The sequence below is a fragment of the Protopterus annectens genome, chromosome 13.part0 (genome assembly GCF_019279795.1).
Source record: "Protopterus annectens isolate FY-2018-M chromosome 13.part0, PAN1.0, whole genome shotgun sequence".
In the NCBI taxonomy this organism is placed as follows: Eukaryota; Metazoa; Chordata; order Ceratodontiformes; family Protopteridae; genus Protopterus; species Protopterus annectens.
Window position 1 is genome coordinate 849161567 of NC_056747.1, and position 22121 is coordinate 849183687.

Here is a 22121-nt window from a genome sequence, read left to right on the forward strand (position 1 = left end):
GTGGTAGGCAATGAAACCGTGCAATGATGGAGTGCATTCATTGGTTTTGAACCAGATCTCTGTAACAATGCATATATCAGTATTTTCAAGGGTATGGCATATTTGTAGGGAGTGGACTTTTTTTGATTAAGCTCCTGGAGTCAATCAGCAATACCTTTATGATTTCCAGAAGCTTTAGAAGACTGAAGTTGCCTAAAAAAGGCACTATGGTGGTGGACAAGGATTTAGCCAACATATAAACATTTGGGGGATAGGTGCAGTCCATCCATGGCAAAACAGTTAGGATACGCTATAATTTCTTCCCAGGCAGATATATGTAGTACCTCCTTAGAATGACACCAGAAGCTAAGTCAAGTGTTTAAGTCCATAATCCTTTGTTAGTGTTGCCATATTATTCTTGGTGATAGTTGAATGCAGCTCACGGCTAGGTGCATACTTGCCTCAGACACATAGTCCAGGAGCTCCATTGTATCTCTCTTCATATGATCCAGGGAGGTACATCTCAAGTCATTTATACTCACGTGCATTGTGACTATACTATATCTGGATCTGTGGTTCAGGAACTTGAGTGCATATGTGAGTGAATTCTGGCACCTAAACTAACTGCGACCTTCTCCTTGCACAGTCTACTGAGTGATGCATGGGTTTGTCTGACTATAGAATTACCTATGACTAGGCTATTGGACTGTTTGGAGGCTTGCCTTATCAATTTTTGATTTGAACAATGAGTAACAGATGTATGTTTCATGGAGTGTGTTGCCTCTGTTGTGTGTTTGTAAGGTTGCTAAGAGTACTTGTTTTTTAGGTTTCATGTAGGAGGTCTATGTGGTTTAGATAGGTTAGTCTTAAGAGTCTCAGCACACGTGGGTGTATATGTTTGATCTGAGCTATGTGTGATTGGTTTAGTGTGGTGTTGTGTGGTACTGACATCCTGCTTCTTGTTTGCAGTGGCTTTGTGAAAGCTTTGCCTACAGTAACATTTAATTAGGTGAAGTACTGGTTTATGATACATGTGGACACCTTTATTAGTGGCTTTAACTGGGTAGTGATATCAGAGATTTGTGGAGTGACCACTTAATCTAGTGCACCCCATTTCACTAAGTATTAAGATGTGGTCACTGGCTTTGAAGTCTCTATATCTTGAAGAGACCACATTGTTATAGCTCCTTCTTGATTAGAAGGCTTCTAGTCTGTGCTGGACTGATTATTGCTCTTAGTTTAGGAATTGACTTTATTCAGTAAATTAAACTAAAAGCTGTATGACATCGAGATGGACCTGTTTTGTTTAGGGGGGGGGGTTCTGTGTCACTTATCAGTGGAAAAATGTCCTGGAGGTGGGAGAGATGGAATTAATATTATCTCAGCTCACTTCTTGCCCAGTGTAACTTCTGTCTCTTCCATTTTCAAAGTAGCAAGTCTCATAGTTTGTGACTTGTTACATTTAGGTTATCTGCTTAAGAAATGACTAGGAAGAAAATTAAGATAAAACTGTTATGAAATAAATTCATTTAGATTTCCCAGAAACCATCCTTAACTCTGTAGGGGTCATCTGCTGCGTGTGTCTGCTTTCTTCATCTGGCACATTTATATATTTTTAATTAGCCCACCATGCATTCCTCCAGTACGTTTCCCTATGAAGTGGTCACCCATCATTTCTAGTGGAGAAGAATGGGTAAGAAATGGAATTTATGGATGTTACACCTTCCACAATATGAGACATTTGACATTAGTGTGAAGTCCCACATGTGTGAACCCAACCTCACATTGCTGAGTTTGTCTCCCATGAATACCTGCTACCTTTCACTTTGGACTCCTTTGGTGTTGTCTAATAACCGCATATCTCTCAACCTCATAGCGCAAGAAATCTGGACAAAACCATAAATAATGGGAGGACAAAGGCCAAAAATAGAGACAATTTTTAAATATTGCTCTTACAAATTTAGAAAGCTGATAGAATAACAGGTGTGAATTTTCTGAAGGTTATGAAGTCAGAAATTCAAATGTATTTCATTATTTTCTGACTTTGATCCTCAATGATTTGTCAGAGATTTCCCAGAAAACCACAATTTTATGAGAAACAGACCAAAAATATGTGGCACAAATCTGGACATTCAGCCAAAATCCGGACAATTAAGAGGTATGACTAATCATCAGAATCTTACATAGTTGAGATTTTGTTTTTATTTCCATGTTTTTATTGCAAATCAAATGTAGGTTGTTCCACCAAGCTAGGGCTGCTTACCTTTTTATATTAGAAAAGAGCAAAATCTGCTTATCTTCCAGAAAAGTTGAAGATGTGCCTAAGTCAGATGCATACAGGTCATTGTTACAGCGACAGGGGTTAAAGTCACCATAGCCAGTTTCCCATTAAATTCTACATTTTGTAGGTTTTTTTTTTTTTTGCTTATTGCTATACATCATTATGTTGTTTCTTATTAATTTTAACTACAAGGATTATATAACCTTTTGTCTTGATTATTAAGCACCATTTTCTATATTACGTGTTATAGTATACTACGACTACCTTTAGTTTGATTTTTATCCTTATATGTGTCTGAAAAGGGTCCCAAGACCAGTTCACTTACTGGGCAACAAATAAATAAATAATGGTTAAGTTATTTGCCTCCAAAGCATAAGGTGCAAGGAGACCGGATGATATAGTGGTTAAGGTATTTGCCTCCCATGTACTATGTGCAAGGTTCAATCCTGACCTCCAGTCAACGCCTGTATGGTGTTTGTATGTTTCTATGGGGTTCTTCCTACCTCTCAAAAATATGCTGAGTGTTTCCATCTCAAACTAACCCAAGAATGGAGGTGTGGGAGCAACACAGACTTTAGTTGGTGTTGGTGACTATTCTTCTTTGTATAGACCAGTTGGTATAGACATCAAGTATGGTGCATAATATCTTCAAAATAGGAGAGCATGGATTACAGACTCCATGCCATTTCAGATCTAGCACCTCAGCTAGGTAAAATAGGAATCTATTTGATTCAGATGTGTTGACTAATGTCACGAAAAAACTGCAGAGATCATGCAACTCGTTGTCTTGATTCTTAGGCACCCAGCCTACTCAGACCTATGCCAGGGGCTGATACTAACGGTAGGAGGGATGTATGTACCCCTGTTAGCCAATGTGTGCCTGCTATAAAGCCATCAGCCTTGGGTCAATAAGCTACTGGTTGGCTGGTTTCCAGTTACTCAACTTGGATTACCTGGGATAGTTCTGTTGAGTGAAAGCTGGACCGTAAAACTAATCAACCTGCCAAACATGAGTTAATAATTGTTACACTCAAATTAAGTTCACTGACAGGGTACAGCTGGTAAGGAGGCGGCCGGTCATTCTATGTATACAGGAGACAAGATCAAAGGACAGTGCAGCAGTCCAAGTTCTACTATTCAGAACGAGGACAGATTGGAAATGATCTCAGAATTATGGTGTGGGTAAAGCTTCACAACACAATGAGGGATTTCAACAGAATTAGTGACAGGCATATGGTAATCAGACTCTAATGTAAAGATAGGGAACTATTCATAACCTCAACCTATGTCCCACATCAGGGTTGTGATAGTGAGGAAAAGAATGCATTCACTCAACAGTTGCCAGACCTACTACATAAAGCAGGAGAACGTGAGTTGGTGTTGATAATGGGTAACATAAATCCACATATTGGGACAAACAGAATAGGTTATGAGGACTATCTAAGCTCACATGGGTGTTACCATCTCATTCTCATCCAAGACACAGGTCAGTGGGTGGGGCAACAGGAATAAGGAAGGAGAGGCCATTCTAGGGTTTACTATTAGATTTTCAAAGCGAACTCTATCGACTGCACTGTTGTCGAACACGGAAGTTCAAAAATGGTAATATCGAACACCAAAAGCGAACCTAGGAACAGGTTTTAACATGGGTTGAGATAGGAGTGAGGTTTGTAGTTCAGCAATAACACTGAACACCTATCTCGACCCATGTTAAAACCGTTCCTAGGTTGGCTTTTGGTGTTCGATATTATCGTTTTTGAACTTCCGTGTTCGACAACAGTGCAGTCGACGGAGTTCGCTTTGAAAATCTAATAGTAAACCTATTCTAGACATCTGTCTGGCAAATAGCTAGTTCAGCAAGAGAGACAGTCACAAGATCACATAGGAGAGTGGACAACATGGAACACAGGTAAATTTCCCCTAGGAAGTAAAGGGCACTGTGGTAGGGTAGAATCCATCATTTCAAAGTCATCCCCAGTGAAACTGCATAAAACATTGTTGCCAACATCTGCTACAAGCAGTGGTCAGAGAAGATTCCAAGGTCAACAGAGACTACTCTAAAGATCTGGAAGTTAACTGGAGAAAGCACAAGAATTCAATGAGCTATCATCTCAGGAAGAAGAGAAAATAGGTGGAGTTGAAGAAAAATGGCAATGCCTCAAAACAGTATGTATAAAGACTATAGAACAGATATGTAGCTGGGCCAGGTATGAACATAAGGTATGTAAGGAAAGCTGGTGTTGGAATGCTGAAATGCAAGAAGTCGTCAAAAGAAAACATAAGGAAATGTAAGGAAAACTGGTGTTGTAATGCCGAAATCTAAGAAGTCATCAAAAGAAAGGAAGAGTGTAGGAAAAAGTGGAAGATAAAAAAGCTGAACTAGACTAAGAAGGGCTAAATGTAGGCTATCAAAAGAGCTAAGAGAAGAGTTGCAATAACAAAGAGCAAGGCATCAGGGTCACACTACCAGCTTCTGAAAAGTGACTTGGCAGATGACACAAAGAAACTCTATCAGGATGCAAGGCAAATACAGAACAACAGAGAAGATAGTCAGACACTCCTCATATGGGATGCCAGCAACATCTGCTCACCAGTCTTCAGGACATCAAAGTCAGATGGAAGGAGTACTTCCAGAATCTTCTGAATGAAGAAAATCCCACCAAAATTGTACTGCCCCAGATGCAGCTTAGGATAGAAGAAGAGGAAGAGCCCACCCTAGAAGAAGTAAGAACAACATTAAGGAAGACAAGTCAGGGAAATTAGCAGGTTCAGATCAGGTCACAGCAGATAAGATCAATATGTTGGGGGAAATATGGGAGAAATAGCTTCTGAGGGTACTCATAGTAGTAAGGAGAGAAAGGCCTATTGCAGATGACTTGAGAATAAGTATGCTAGTGCCAGTGTACAAGAACAAAGGGGACGTCCACAACTGTGGGAAGTTTAGAGGTATCAAACTCCTGTCACACTGCATGAAAGATGATGAAAGGGTGATTGATAAATAATCTGAATAGTAGAAAGCAAGATGGAAGATAAGCAGCTTGTGTTCAGATCAGGATGCAACATGGCACATGCATTGTTGAGAAGATGCAATTGATAAGGAAAGAGTCCAATTAGGTATTCCTAGCTTTGGAGAATGAATATGATGAGGTTCTATGAAAGCTGACTGGCAGTCCTGTGGTGGTTTGAAGTCCCAGACACATTGGTAGAACTAGTGCAGGTTATGTACAAAAATGCAATGACTCAAGAATGAACAGTGCCCAGCCTCACAGAGGGGTTTCCAGTGGGAGTGGGTATGCACCAGGGTTCAGCTCTAATCTCACTGCTGTTCATATTGGTGATGGACTACATTACGAAACAGGTCTGAAGGCACAGATCAACTAAGTTGCTATCTGCAGAGCAAGAACTTCAGCGAAGGATAAGGGAATGGAATGCAAAATGTCAGGCACATGGGATGAAACTGAGTAAAGATAAGACAACTGTAATGGCAATAAATGGGAGGAATATGAAGAAGCTGAGAATTGAGATAGTAAGGAAAATAGTGGAACAGGTTAAGAGTTTCAAGTATTGTGGGAGGGGTTGTTTAAGGAGAAGGGAAGCCTGATTGAGGAGGTCAAAGCTAGAATCAGAAGGGCTATAGTCAACTGGGAAAGACTGTCAGGAGTAATGTTTGACAGAAGACCCCCCACTCTGCCTTGGTTTTGGGTGAATTTAACTACCCATCCATTGAATGGGCAAATTACTCAAGCTGAAGCTCACTTGCCTAAAGGATCCTCAACTTCATTAATTCAAATGCACTGCACCAGCTAGTTCATACCCGCACAAGGGGTGCCAACATCCTGGATCTGGTGCTTACCAATACGGGGGACCACTGTAGCACTCCTATTGTGAGGTCTTCTCTGGTGAGATCTGACCACAAATCAGTCTCATTCAAAGTTACTATCACACCTGAACTCCCTGTAGCACAAACTAAACTAAAAAACTTCTCTAAAACAAATTATAACCTCTTACAGGATGGTATAAATAGTTTCACTTCACCTCCTCCCTCAGATGGAACTGGCAACTATGCCGAGTTCGACACAAATGCTCTATACAAACACCAGAACAACTGCATTGATGCAGCTTTACCTGATAGGATCAAAATAAGCTAATAAGCTACTCGAGGAAGAGCAAACCTGTCTGTTGGACAACTGCCATTATTAGGCTTTACAATAAGAGGAAGAAATTGCTGTCTAAGAGTAAGAGGGAGTAAGCCCCAAACTGAAAACACTTTCTCCATAGCTTAAACAAGCAAATAAGATTCCTTGTGAAGTCCTCCAGAGCTAACTATGAATCCAAATTAGCTTCCTCAACTAAAGACAACCATACGTTGATTTTTTTTAGTTTCATCTGTAACCTAAAAGGAAAGGCTCAGATTTGTGCTGAACTGGTATTTAATGATAACACATAGACCAAGGCTGTGGACATTGATAACTTGTTAGCCGACAGGTTCTGTGAAAACTTCACTCCCCCTTCCCTGCCACACTTATCCCAAGACATCCCTACCACCTGTCCTCTACCCTGTATCTCTAAAGAGCAGGTCATGAACGCCCTCTCTAAGGTCAAAAACACAGCATCCATGGGACCTGATAACATCCCAGGCTACATCGTAAATGGACTCAAACAACAATTAGTAATGCCATTGGGTACTCTTCTCAATCATAGTCTAAGCACATGCTTCATCCCAGATGAATGGAAAAAGGCCACTGTTATCCCCTTGCACAAAGGTGGTGCTCCCACTCACCCTGGAAACTATAGACCTATTAGCCTGACTAGCCTTCTCTGCAAGGCCATGGAGAGAATCATCATGGACCTTATCAGCAAAGACACTGGTAACCTTCAAACACATGACCCTACTCAATTTGGATTTGTCATGCCTGTTAAACCTGGTGGACTTCTTCGAGACAAGTCACCAAGGTCCTTGATGAGTGGAAATCTTTGCATACAGCCTACCTAGACTTAGCCAAGGCTTTTGACACTATACCCCACTCAACATAATTGACAAACTCACCCAGCTAGGTATCAACCTGTATATCATTAGATGGGTCACTAACTGGCTCACTGATAGAACCCATAGAGTCAAAATAGGGGAATCCACCTCCAACAGCAGACCTGTAACCAGCAGTGTTCCACAGGGATCAGTCCTGGGACCACTACTGTTTAGAATCTATTTCTCTGAAGTGCAAGCTAAAACTAAAGGTGTGTGGCTGACAAAGTTTGATGATTACTGCAAACTGGGAGCAGTCAAAGAATCTCAAAATAATGTCAACATTCTACAAGAGGGTCTTACCAAACAAATGACTGGTGCCAAAGTCATGGCCTTAAACGCAAAGCAAAAAAGGGTTTATCATCCCTTTCATTAAGAGTGATGTTCCTGCTAACTACCACATCAATAACAACACACTAAGTACGCATTCAGTGGTGACAGACTTGGGCACACAGGTTGACGGCAACCTTGCCTTTGATCATCAAGTCTCCAGAGTGGTAAAAAGGGCATTCTATATTCCTCATCTCATAAGCAAGGGCATTGCCTCCAGAAAACAAGAAGTTATAACCTCCCTGTACTGTTCTCTCATTAGGCCAATAATTGAGTACAATGCCCCTTTTGGTATGTACCTTTACAAGCACCTGCATCAACTGGAGAGACCACAAAGGTTCCTCACAAGGAAAATTCAAAGTCTTTGGCATCTGACCTATGAGGATCATCTGAAATCAGTCACTTTATTTTGTTTCATACAGAGTGCTTAGAGGCGATCTCTGCCTTGCATATAAGGCACTCTTTGACCCTGCTTTATTGGAAATGCTGTATATCTGTTAAGTCAAATGGTACACAGATTACTTGATCTAATGACCTTAACCTGGTATGTGACATTAGTAGAACCTGCTGGAGGGACAGATTTGTCTCCCAGAAGTTACCACACCTTTGGAACAGGCTTCCACTTCATGTCATGCAGAGCACCTCATTGGCCCTGTTCAAATGCAATCTGGGCAATTGGATGGGTAACCATAAGTTCACCCCAGTGGTTCAACCTATGTCCCTGTTGGACAGGGGTGATAGGTGCTGATTGTGGAAATAAGGGTAAAACTTGGCTAGGCTTGTAAGGACCATAGATTCATTAGCCTAGTAATCTTCTATGATCATATAAGAGTACAAAAGAATATGAAAAATTAGGTGTTCAAAACAGTGATGCTGCCAGTAGTACTGTATGGTATAGATACCTGTGCAGTAAAGCAGAACATTTGAGGAAGCTAGATGTGATGAAGATGAAGTGCCTGAAGCAAGTTGTAGGATGCACACTGTGGGACAGACAAAGAAATAAGGACATAAGAACAGAAGCCAAAGTAGCTCAAATTGCAGAAAAGGTAAAAGAGAAGAGGTCATTGTGGTTTATGTACATGTACAGAGAAATAGAAGACAATGAGGTGAAGAAAATTTGGGACAGACAGAAAGCAGGCAAGAGGAAACAAGGTTGTCCAGCAAAGAGGTGGATGAATTGTGTGAGAGAAGACCTGCCACAGTCAGGCAGGGCAGTTGAAGAAGGTAGGAGACTGCCACTGAACTGAGAGAGATGGTGACAGTTGATACAACACCCCGACCCATATTGAAAATAGGAAGAAAGAGAGCTGATGATGATGATGATGATGATGATGAAATAAATAGTAGTTTAGCATCATTAGCAGCTTCTTCTTTCCTAATTACAGGTATTTCATTGGTCATATTACATACAGTATAATTTGTTTTGGAATCATATTTAGAATTTATATAATTTGTAGTTTTCATTTATTTTTCATTTCATTTCAGGGGCGGCCGCGGTGGTGCAGCGGTTAGTGTTGCCACCTAACAGCAAGAGGTTCTCCAGTTCGATCCTCATTTCGGGTGCCTTCTGTGCGGAGTCTATATGTCCTCCCTATGGTTGCGTGGGTTTCTTCCGGGTGATCCAGTTTTCTCCCACATCCCAAAGACATGCTGTAGGCAGATTGGACATTCTAAATTGGCCCTAGGTGTGAGTGTGTGTGTGTGCCTTCTGTGGAAGGTTGGGTGCCTGGCTGGCAACTAGACACCGTAAAACTCCACTACCAATCATGAGCAGACAGGTGATCCACTGTGGTGACCCCTAACCTGGAAAAGCCAAAACAAGAAGAATTTATTTTTCATTTCAGCTTGTCTGAGAAAGATGCATTGGAATGTGTCTTTTATTCTTTTTTTTCTCCAATAGTATTTTATTATTTTACAAGAGAGGTAACAAAACAGTAAATGCATGAAGTTACAGATAGTTCAAATACAGTAAAGACAAAAAATGAGAGTCATACATAGGCATTATATACTCTCCAAAACATAAACTATATACCTATATATACATATATACATATGATGCTACTGTAAACTTAAAGAAAGAGCCAACTTGTTCAAGTAAGAGCTGATGTACATAAACATAAACTGAGGGGACATATCAGATTCAACATAGCACACTGTACTGGCACAAAATTAAATTGGTTAAGTAATTGTTCAACCTCCCTGAATGATTTTGAAAATTAATTTCAAAAATTTTTGATAGTACACTTGTTTATTGGGATCATTTATAAATAATTTACGTGATGATATGTATTTTATTGCTAGATTCCTGAAGCCATTCCAAAATAATTTGGTGCGTTCCAGCCAATTTCTAGTAATATAGAATTTAATTAGAAAACAAAGGGTGATGAGCACATGGAATTTCAGTCTGGATAACCTTATATCTGTAATATGTAAGACCGCTAGTTCCTAAGATAGAGTTGACTTTTGATATCCCATTTTTTTCTAATCTAACTTTGAATCTTTTATTATTTTTTCTTTATGCCTCAGTAATCATTTTATTATTTTTTAGGTTGGGCCTTTATCCATAGACCCTTCCTATTGCCATCATGCACTGATATCCTCTTAGAGGGGAGTGCAAAAAGAGAACAGGAATCCAGATACAAGATGGGTGTTGCTGTGGGTGAAGACATATTCTTAATGTTGGGATGTTAGGTTACAATAGCGCCCTGTTGGGATTCCCAGACCAGAAACAGTTACGCTTTTATGGTAACTGTTTAATGACATACCTCTGTCTAGATGTGTTGATGTTTTTTGCGTAATGTTTTGTGTACAAGGTAAAAGAGTGTTTTGCACAGTCATGGAGGAAGACCATAGCCTTTTATATGCTTCTTTCTGACACTCCAGCTTATTTTCAGAAATCGGTTGATGATATCACTTGCAATATCTTTTTGACTGTTTACAGGCTCCAAATGATGCTATAAATGCTGTCATCCTTAGGTTCTCCATATTTACTACATTACTGTCTTTCTCCTTCATTTAGCAGTCAGATTTAACTGGCAGAATCCAGCAGAGAAGGGCACATTGACAGAGGATTACTGTGAACATAAATGCAGCCAGGGATTGACTGCACAAGTACCTTCTGCAGCTAATATAGCTTGGCTTGTCGGCTACCTGTTTAAGCTATCTCTTGGCTAAGTATGTAACCTCTCTTGCTGAGTATTGGCAAAACAAAAAAAAAAGAGAGTCATATGGCTCTAACAGCAACTTCTTCCCATCACTGAGAGTTCTGAAATGGTTCCATGGAGCCTTCCAGCAACCTTAGCCAAAGCAAGTTGTACAAGCTGTCAGTACCTGGGATCATGCAGTGTGTAAATATCATTGCGACACCTGTGAAGCTCAGCATGAAAATACACAGAAGCATGAATAATAATATGTTTAAACTGCTAAAGGAAACATGCTTCATTTGTTATGTATTGCTGGCAATTAAGAGTTATAGAAAACCTTAACATCTTGCCTACAATATGTCTCTGTCTTGCCTTCATGTAGTCATATTTTTAATTGGGTAAAAGGCACATTTTTTTAACTAGGAAGAAAATATTAATGTTTTCAGAATGATCTAGGAACATAAATATGTAAACTGTTTTCACTGGGATTTCCTAGTATGTAGCTGAGAGGTATGAGATTCAGACTTTGGTCTTTTAAGGTTAAAGTTCAGACGTTTAAACTGCTGTGTTACAGTGGAGTGTTTTTGGAGATCACCAGAATATTTTTTACATTTAAGCTACTGTCACTGTTAAAGTCCCACAAAAGTAAGATTTACTGGCCAGGTCCAGCAAGTATTCTTGGGCTGTATAAAATGTATTTTAGGTGACTTGCAGTGTTCACATTTGAGTTTGTGAATAGTACAGATGTTAATGAAGTTCACTGGATGAGATGTTTTGTGTTTCCTTTGAGAGACCATATATTATTGTTTAATTAAATTCTGTGCTGTTAGTATAGTTTTTCATGTGTCAGTTTTCTTTTCAAGATTTTGTGACTTCATGAAGTTCCTCCTCTATGTATGCATTATTTATCTATTTATGTCTACTGTTTTGGAAAGGTACACTAATGAATTTATTCTTACACTGGTATGTGGAAAGTTCTTTACAATAAATAAAGTGTATATTCACTCTTTTGTTGACAATTCTTCTGTATTATTTCCCCCGCCTATCATTCACCCTGCTGTTTAGCACCTGCTCATAGATGCAGTCTCTACGTGAAATACAAAATCTGCCCACAAATTTTACATAAAGAAGCTGTTGCTGTCAGGGGAACAAATAACTGATTTTTTATTCATTTGTTGACAGTGAGTAGACAAGCCTACTGGACCAACTTGTCCTTTTCAGGGGGACCTGGGAACACTATTCAATTAAGTGACTCACTCAGAGTCACACAGTAGATGAAGGTGGAAGGAATTGGACGCTGTACTCCAGACTAAAAGAAGCAGCTCAGAGCCTTACCCCTCTGTGCTCACTACTGTAGAGATTGTTTTCTTCACCCACACTTTTCTGGTTCAGCCCTTGCTGTACTGATGATGTTAGTTCAGTTAAGACCATTGACTGCCTTCTTCCACTAGGATTTGGGATGGAAGTAAAATAAACTGCACCAGTAGTCATGAATAAAGTCCAGAACCTTTGGAGTGTGTTTATATACATACACCTTTTTTCATTGACAAAGAATTATGGTAGATTGAGCTATGCTGTAAATTAAGAGGAAGGAACTCATTCTGGAAGAGAAATGATGAAGGCAGATGAACAGGACTGTGTGTTTCTACCTTTACTGCCAGTGAACCACTTGTTTACAATACCTTTGTAACGAGTTTAAGAGCTCACTTAGAAGCCAGCACATAGAGATGGGGTGTTTGACTACATTCGGAAGATGTTAGACTCACACGAAGTTAATTCTTACAGATGAGTCACATGCATAGTATGCAATTTCTACAAAACAAGTAGAGCTAATGCTTAGACACATAACTGTTTTTCTTTTTTAAGCACATAGTGTGTAAATATGGCTTTTGTGTATGAATAAGTAGGACACCGAAGAAAATCAAGTATTCAGAATACAACACAAACCACACTTTGCTCACAAGTCCCTACTGTGTATGTTCTATGCCCCCCAAAACATGCACTTTCACACAGCTTCTCTGAGCATGCTAAATTGGAATGTATATTTTCTTATTGTCTTTATGTCTCAATACTCATTTCATAGGTTCATAGATTCATATGTGTTTACTAGGCTAATGACAACAAGGGCCTTTTTAAGCCTAGCCATGCATCCCAAATCTCTGATAAGTTTTGTTACCCTTGATAAGTGTAAGTTAGGGCCTGAGAGATGAACCATTTACAGGTTGCCTGTATCCATTAGAGACATAGGTGCCAAACCAGGGATACATTTCTGGTTTCCCATCCAATTGTCCAAGTTGTACTTGAACTGGGTTAGGGAGGAAGTCTGCTTCACATGCATGGGGAGCCTGTTCCATAGAATGGGTAGTCTTGGGGATACATACCACCTCTTTCCAGCAGGTGCTGTTTATATCACAGGCAAGGTTTAAGTCTTTAGAACGGGTAATTCTGTTGCTGTTTGTTTTGTGGATATGCAGGAGGTCCATCAGAGTGGGGTCTGTCAATGCCCTGTATGCCAGGCATAGATCTCCCCTCAAAAGCCTGTAGGAGACAGAATACAGGGATGGGACCTTCAGGTGGTCTGCATAGGACATATTACTTACGCCCTGTATTCTTTTAGTGAGGAACTTCTGAGGATGTTCCACTTGTTGGATATGCCTGGTTAGGTACATACCAAAGGGGGCATTGTACTCAATGATAGGTCTGATGAATGCCGAATACAATGAAACAATGACTTCCATGGACGTAGATGCCATACATTTGTTTATAAGTTGCACAACATAGATTGATTTCCTCACTACTGTAGACACATGATGATCAAATGCTAGATTACTATCTATGTGTGTCCCTAAGTCCCTGACTACTGGGTCAACTCTAAGAGGTGTGTTGTCAATATGATAGTTACCAGGGATTGATGACTTCCCAAAGGATACTATTATGCATTTCTTGGCATTTAGTTTTAGTCTGTGGCTCTGACACCAGTTGTTTGTCTGTGTCAGCCCCTCCTGTAGAACATTTGTATCAGTGTGAGATTCAGTGACAGCTCCTAATTTGCAATCATCTGGAAATTTAGTCAGCCAGAGACCACTGACATTGGCCTTGACTCTTGAGAAGTAAATGCCAAAATGGAGCGGTCTAAGGACTGATCTCTGAGGGACTCTACTTGTGACTGACCTCTTTGTAGAGGTGGACTCCCCATTTCTAACTTCCTGGATCCTATCTTTGAGCCAGTTGGCTATCCACCGGGTGACATACAAGTTTGTACCTAATCCCTTGAGTTTGTCAACAATGCCCGAGTGGGGTATTGTGTCAAATGCCTTGGCCAGGCGAAGGTAGACAGTGTGAATGATTTTGCCCTCATCCATTGCTTTGGTGAGCTTCTCAAAGAAGTCCACCAGGTTGAGCAGGCATGATCTGCCCTTGACGAAACCAAACTGGGTTAGGTCCAGTGTTTGGGGGTTTACTATATCTCTATTGATCATCTCCATGATAATTCTTTCCATGACTTTACATATAAGACTAGTGAGACTTATGAGTCTGTAGTTTCCAGGGACTGTAGATGGCCTGGCTTTGTGCAGAGGGATGACTGTTGCCTTTCTCCATTCATGAGGCATGAAGCCTGTTTGGAGGCTAGAGTTAACTAGTAATTCCAGAGGCCCTGATAGGTCATGTTTCATGCTATTTAGAAGGCATCCCAGGATATTGTCTGAGCCCATTGATGCAGTGTTCTTGGTCATAGAGAGAGCATTAAGAACCTGTTCCCCTAGTGATTGTAGAGGGAGTTATATTTGATGATATTTCCTGATGGAAGGTTGAGAGGGAGAGAGGAGTAAAGTGGGAGCTGTATTTATCAACCAGGAGGTTTGCTATATCTTCTGGCTCAGTCTAGGTGGCTCCATTTACAATGAGCTCTGTGCACAATTGTGTATTGCCTTTGAGGTTGCGGACATAGCTAAAGAATGCTTTGGGCTTATCCTTGGCCTGGGAGGCCAAACTTACCTCAAATTTGACTTTGGCAGATTTTATTTGTCCTCTGAGGTGTTTGTTTAGTTTAATGAGAGTACTTTTATCCTGCTGGGTGCTGCACCTCCTAATTTTTGCCATGATTTTCTTACACCTGTTATATAAACAAAAGATTTTGTGATTCTACAAGGGTGGCTTGTTTTTTGATTTACTTCTGTGCTTCTTCTTGTTGAGTACAGCTGCCTCTATGCAGCTATTAACATGCTTGTACAGGGTTTCTGTGAACAGTTCTGCATAGGCAAAAGTGTTCTCAGGGTTTATGGGGGCTTGAAATTTTGACAGGTTCTCACTTAATAGCAGGTGGTTAGCCTTAGAATAGTTCCTGAATATTGCAGGTTTAGATGGGGGTCCAGGTTTTATTTTTACTTCAAAATAAGACCATTTTGTGGTCTGACCATGCCAGCGAAGATATTACAGTAGAGGATATGTAGCAGTCTCCCATATTAGTGAGGACCAGATCCAGTATGGTTGCACCCCTGGTTGGTATTTTGACTATCTGGTCCAGAGAGTTTGTGTTTACAAAATCCGGGAATCTCTGTGCATGTACATTTGGTGTCATATAAGATTCCCGGTTAATAGTGGGGTAATTAAAGTCACCCATGAATATGGTGTTGGGTTGGATGGTTAGTGTTTATAATAAGTTTAAATACATGGTATGGGTTTCCTGGGTCATAGAGGGGGACCTATAGCTTGCAAGGATGTGGTATTGGATTTTACCTATGGTGATTTGAACATGGAGCAGCTCAAGTGCATTGTCCTATTTGACGAGCCTTAAAGTATATTTATTTTTGATGTAAATAGAGACACCACCACCTTTAGTCCTTGCCTGTGAAGTAGCTGGCCTAAATGTGTGGAAGGCATTATAACTTTGCACTGTTGGTGTGTTCTCCGCAGCTTTAAACCATGTCTCAGTGACTGCACAGACATCAGCATCCTCTAGGGTAAAGAGAGCTTCTAGAGAGTGGAGTTTTTTGTTTAGACTCCTAGCACTGAGCAGTAATACCTTTAGATTTTCTTGGTTTTGATTTGCTATGTTGGAAGCACTTTCAGTTTGGCATTGCCTAAAAAAGGCACTATGGGGGGAAGACAATGTTTTAGATAATATTCAAAAGTCTAGAGGGGAGAGGTGCAGACCATCCCTGGCAAAGCAGTGTGGTCTGTTGACCATCTCCTTCCATGCTGAGAAATATTGCACCCCCTTAGAATGACACCAGAAACTAAGCCAATTATTAACATCAATCCATCTTTTGTTCGTAGTGTGGCAACATCCTTGGAGAAGGTAAAATGGTGGCCAATGCAAGGCTTATACCAGCCTGAGACACATATTCTGAGAGATCCATGATGTCTCTCTTCATATAGTCTAGGGAGGTACATCACAGGTCATTTACTCCCACATGGACTATGACCGAGTCATATTGTAATTGTGGTCCAGTGACCTGGGTGCATGAGTAATGTGGCAGATCCTAGCCCCTGATAAACAACTGACTGTAACTTTCTCCTTACTCAGCCTCGTAAGAGGGACATCAGTGTGTCTCACGATGGAGTCTCCAATGACTAGAATGTTGGATTGTGTAGCAACTTGCCTTATGGGCTTAGAGGTAGAGGCACCATGAGATGTAGTTCTATGTGTTGATGTGGGTGTTGTTTTGAAAGAGAGCATCTGGGGCTGCTGAGGGTATTTGTTATGTGTACTCCATCTAGGAGGTCTTTGTGGTTAGGAAGGTTACATGTATGTGCCTCAGCATATGTGGGTCTATATGTCTGCTTTGAATTGTGCGTGATGGGTGCAGCGTGTGCCCTACTGACAACCTTACTGACTTTAGGAGTACTTTTATGTGAGAGCTTTGCCTCCAGTGATGTTGTATAAATACATCTCTCATATACCACATCAGTTTGTTTGAGAATTAACTGGATATCAGTAAACATGAGGTAATTTCTACATTGCCTCAGGATGCCCATATCCACCAAGGTGTTAACAGAAATGGTAGGAAAGTTCATATCCATCGCAACAGACCCTTTTTATTGATTAGACAGTTGGAGTGAGAATATCAATCACTGTCAGGAGTATTCAGTTTGCAACTATGCGGACAGTGCTTGTCACTGCAAACTAGTTCTGTGCAACTAGGAATTGGAGAAATTTCAATTGTGCTTTTACAGGAAAAATGTCATTCAAGGTGTCTGAGTCTGTACATAGCACTTTCAAAAACTTGAGGGGAAACTAATACACAGACCCTGAAAATTTAAGAATGAAGTATTTATGAATATATTCTGAAGTTAGAAACAAATCAAGCAGTAGTTACTGAAAACAAAGAATTAGCTTGTCAAGAATGATGAAAAAGAGGAGAGTCACATGAATGGCTACCGCTTGGCTACTACTAATGCTGGTCTCACCACAACTTCACTCTGTTGGCATACAATGCTCCTTCGCTTCTTCTCTCACCAGAAATAAAATGTTACCACTAATCCTAAGAAGACAAGCAGGCCACAGCCTGTTTGGTGATCTACATTCTTGTCCGGGATGATGCAAGGGTCTGTAGGCTTGTAACCTTTTTCTGGTAGATGCCTTGAATAGCAACCAGACCAATCAGGCACGTTAAGCTCAGACACTGACTCTCCAACCAGAAAGAGTCAGGAATCAATGCACTCTGCTCCTTCTCTCACCAGGATCAGAATATAAGCACAGATTCCAAGCTGTCACCTATAGAGCAGTTATTGGGCTTTCTGGTGATCAGCAGTCTCTAGGAAATAATGTCCCTTTACTCCTTTCTCTCACCAGGAGAAAACAGAAGCACTAATCCCAAGATAACTATGGAGAGGCTGAATGTGGGCTCTGCAGTAACTGGTGGTCTTGCAATAGATGCTTAAAGGTAAGATGAGAAAAAAAAGTTTATCCTAAACACAGCAGTGTGCACTAAACAGTTAGATAGAGCCTTACAGACACAGATGCTTGTTGCCAGAGCCATGGGCTCAAGCTCAATGCCAAGAAATGTATAGTTATCCCCTCTGGGAAAAACATGTGCCTGTGAATTACCACATAGGTGTCAGTATACTAAACACCAAAAGTGTGATAGGAGACTTAGGGACACAGGTGGACAGTAGTCTCACCTTTGATAACCACATTGCCACAACAGTCAGGAAATCCTTCTATGTGGCACACCTCATCACTAAGGGCTTTTCATCCAGAGAAAAGGAAGTTATTGTCCTACTGTACTCATCCCTCATTAGACCCATTATAGAATACAACGCCCCATTTGGTATGTACCTCTCAAGACATCTGCAACAACTGGAAAGGCTGCAGAAATACCTCACTAAAAGAATCACAGGCCTAAAGCAGATGCCCTATGTTGACCGTCTAAAAAACTCCAGCTATACTCTGTCACATATCGTCTACTCAGAGGTGATATCTGCTTAACATACAAGGCCATGTCAAACCCAGAGCTGTTGGACATGCTACACTTAAAGAAATCCCAATCCCTCAGAGCCACACACTCCAGGGATCTAAACCTTGTCATCACAATGAACAAAACATACTGGAGGGATAGGTTCCTGACCCACAGACTCCCCAGAATCTGGAATAGACTGTCTACACATGTCAAGCAGAACACCTCTTTGGCCCTCTTCAAAAGGAACCTTGATGATTGGATGGGAGATAGGAAATTCACCCCAAAGATCACGTCAGTCACCCTGCTAGACAGGGGTCCAGGGAAGTAAATATTGTGGGAAAAAATAGCCAGGAAATTGTTATGGCTAGGCTTGTATAGGCCCTAGGGCCAATAGCCTAGTACCAATCTATGACCCTATGAACCTATAAGATATGAAAGTGGGTAACTTAAGTTTTAGCTGTCTAAAATGTTAAGTTTTAGAGGAGAGTCACTATTTTTAAAAGAGCAAGATAGATTGAAAGGGGGTGGGCACTTTTATTTTCTGGTACTATGGAATACAATCGGATGGCCAATAAATTTAAATAGTTGAAGGGGAGTGATTTCACAAAATGATAATCTTGTGCTTACTCACACCAGCCAGTGAAAGGTGAGAGGGAACAACATATATGGTCAAAGTAACATAAGGGGCAGGCAATTTGAAAGACTGTGGTGTTTAAGAACACAATAGTGACACAGTGGGAGGGTGGGAAAAAATTTGTCCCTGACTCACAAGAGACAGAACTGTGGTATCTTTTCACGTTTTAATATGCAGTTAAAAGCAGAATACAAGTAAAACACAGTGTAAAGAAAACAAATCACAGTATACAAAATATTCTGCAGTCTTTGCATGAGCACTGGTTGGGTCTACATCCATGGGCCCTATCTTTTGCCACTTTGCACTGACATCCATGTAAACACATGGACAAGCACACACACACACACACACACACACACACACACACACACACACACACACACACACACACACACACACACACACACACACACACACACCACACTCGCACACCTCTATAAGCATGTTTAGAATTCAGTCTGTAGCATGGGATATTACATTTCTTGACTATCTGGAAGAACATGCAAATGACCCCCTTTTTTCCAGCTTTGCAGAAGTCTTGTTCTTGTTAAACACATCAAACTACTCAGAATAAATATGTTTGTCTTATATGCTGCTTCTGATCATAGTAGCACACTAATTTAAGACAAGCTACAAGTAAACCAAATTATGTAGACTAGAGTTTGATTCCTATTGCCTTTGTTTATATTCTGTGTAACTTTGAGCAAGTCATATAACTAGACCAAAATTCCTGGTTTGATCCTGAAAGCATGGTTATATCAGGTTGCTTTTACTCTATTAATAGATTATGTGGAAACAAACAAACAAATAATACAAAATATTAAGTTATATATTACATTATTGTTGTTTTTACTTTCAGGGGGTACATTGCTTGGTATATTCCATATTTCATTAAGAAAATGTATTATTCTGGTTTTAATTTGATGTACTGCAGTGAAATGTTGGTGTATATGTGCTTGTCTTCTTTTGAAGTTCTGTATCCACAGGACATGCAAGTGGCATGACAGAGAGACAGTCTGCGAAAAGTTAACTGTGTTTTGGTTAACAAATATGATACAAGTGAAATGGAAAGTCAAAAGTGTAGCCACTTGAAAGTATATCTCAGGGCCATATCATCAGTTTTTGCAAGAGAAAGTTTAGGTGTTAAGTATACAACCATAGATTTAAGTGCCTGTGGACAGCTGAATAGTGAGCAGTGAAGCGTGAAGGTAAATTCCTATAATTCACTGTTGGAAGATTAGCGGATGGTTGCCAGTTTTTCAGTGATAGCCACTAAGAAATGTCACAGGTTTAAAATAAATGCCTGCCTTTTTGTCTATTCAATCTCTTTGAAGAGACAAAATTAAAAGATGTACTACCAGGGCAAAGAATGCAGAAGGACTGTTGTCTGTTCAAGGACATGTCAGACGAGGTAAATTGTTTATGATTTCTTTCATTTCATGTTATTAATTGATGCTGATGAGTAATTATGAAATGCTTTTCAAAAAGTGCTTCCTGCTATACAGAACAAGATATATACTAGTTTCAGAAGTTATTAGCTACAGTTGTGAAGCACTCAGAAAGTGTGACGGATTTCTGTGACAAGTAAACTAGAATAGCAGCCTACAGACAACTATATTTATTTTATACATTGCATTTTTGTAACACCTTTATTAAATTAAGACATAGACAAACATACACTTATATAAAAGAAAATAAACCATGTTAAGATGTTAACAGTTACAAACATTACACATCACATATATTCTTTTATACAATTATCATCAATCCAACATTATATAAATTGCTCAATTCCTGCCTTTCCTTAAACCTCACTCCTCCACAAAAACATTATTCTGCATGTATTGTTCCCACAATTTCCATATTTTTTTTATGTAATTTGTTCCTACTCTTTTCTAAAGATCCCACTTCCAGATTTTTTATCTCTGTTACAATACTCGCTACTTCAAATACAGTTGATTTAGACTTTGATTTCCATTTTCTAGTAACTGCTTTTTTTGGCAGCCAACAGAATTAAACTTCACAAGGCCTTACTCCTTTTCCTTCCTTCATTGCCTCAAAATGTAGTGAGTTTAGGGTCACAACTCAGAATGTGACCCAAACCGTATTGGTATTGAATGTACTCCACTTATTTGGAGTTCCTGCATAATTCACCAGTGGGTGGTGCGATGTTCAGTGTATGAAATGTATCTTATGATTAGTAATAAATAGCTGTTGGTGTGTTACATTTAAGCAATAACCCACAAGTGTGTGTGTGTATATATATATATATATATATATATATATATATATATATATATATATATATATATATATATATATATATCAAAATTTGCCCATGACTGACGTAGTTTGATCACAAGGGCAAAACCATTATACAATGACATTAATTAAGAAAGAAATTGTTTACCTTTATTAAATAATAGGAAGCATTCAATAAAGCCTACACGGAGTGATTTTCCATGTAGGCATATTGGCACTGAGCTTACATGGAAGAAAGCAACCGTGCGATCCAGTAAACAGAGCAAAGGGGAGTGCACGAGTGCACGAGCCTGCGAACACAGAAGTATCCATGGCATGCAAATCACCTTATAAGCAGGGGAATTGCATGCAAATGAGGGTGCTGGAGTGAACCAGCAAGCAATTAGGCAGTCCTGCAGACCCCGTGTTGGTGTCTGAAGAGTACACAGAAAATTTCAGTGTACAAAATTAAAAAGTGAACAGGGGCAGTAAAAGCCCAGTTAGAAGGTCAGAAATAGCATAGCAGGCACAGATATCTGTAAAACTATGCCCTGTGTGTCCAAAAGGTAATGAAAAATAATTTAATATAAATATATTTTTTAATACCCATATTATGTCCAGTGCTGCTAAGCTTTGTTTAGCTTCGGGGCGCATGTTTCAGCTGATTTGAGCATGTTTGAGTGGGTTTGTGTGCTGCACCGTAATGCTTAGCAGGGAAGGCTTTTTAAAAAAAAAAAAAAAAAAAACTAGAAAATTGCCTGAGAAAACCAATCATGTATAAATTACTGATTACCCCTGTTCCACTTAAACTGGATCATTAAAACCCCTCAGTGATGTACTTGACAAGTAGAATGCATCATATTTAGCCAATCACACAGGCTGCATCTAAATATGCATATACCCTACAATCTTTTTTTCTCCCATACTCTGCACCATTGGAGTACAGACTTGGGAATTTTAACTGAGAGAATGCTAGGGGCTGCTGCAGCTCTGCTACATCTGTTTGTGCTAGACGATGAGGTCAGTGGTGATGCTGATGCTGACAATAGGCCTAGACTGAGAAGGAGAAGAGTGTTCAGGCCAGTGC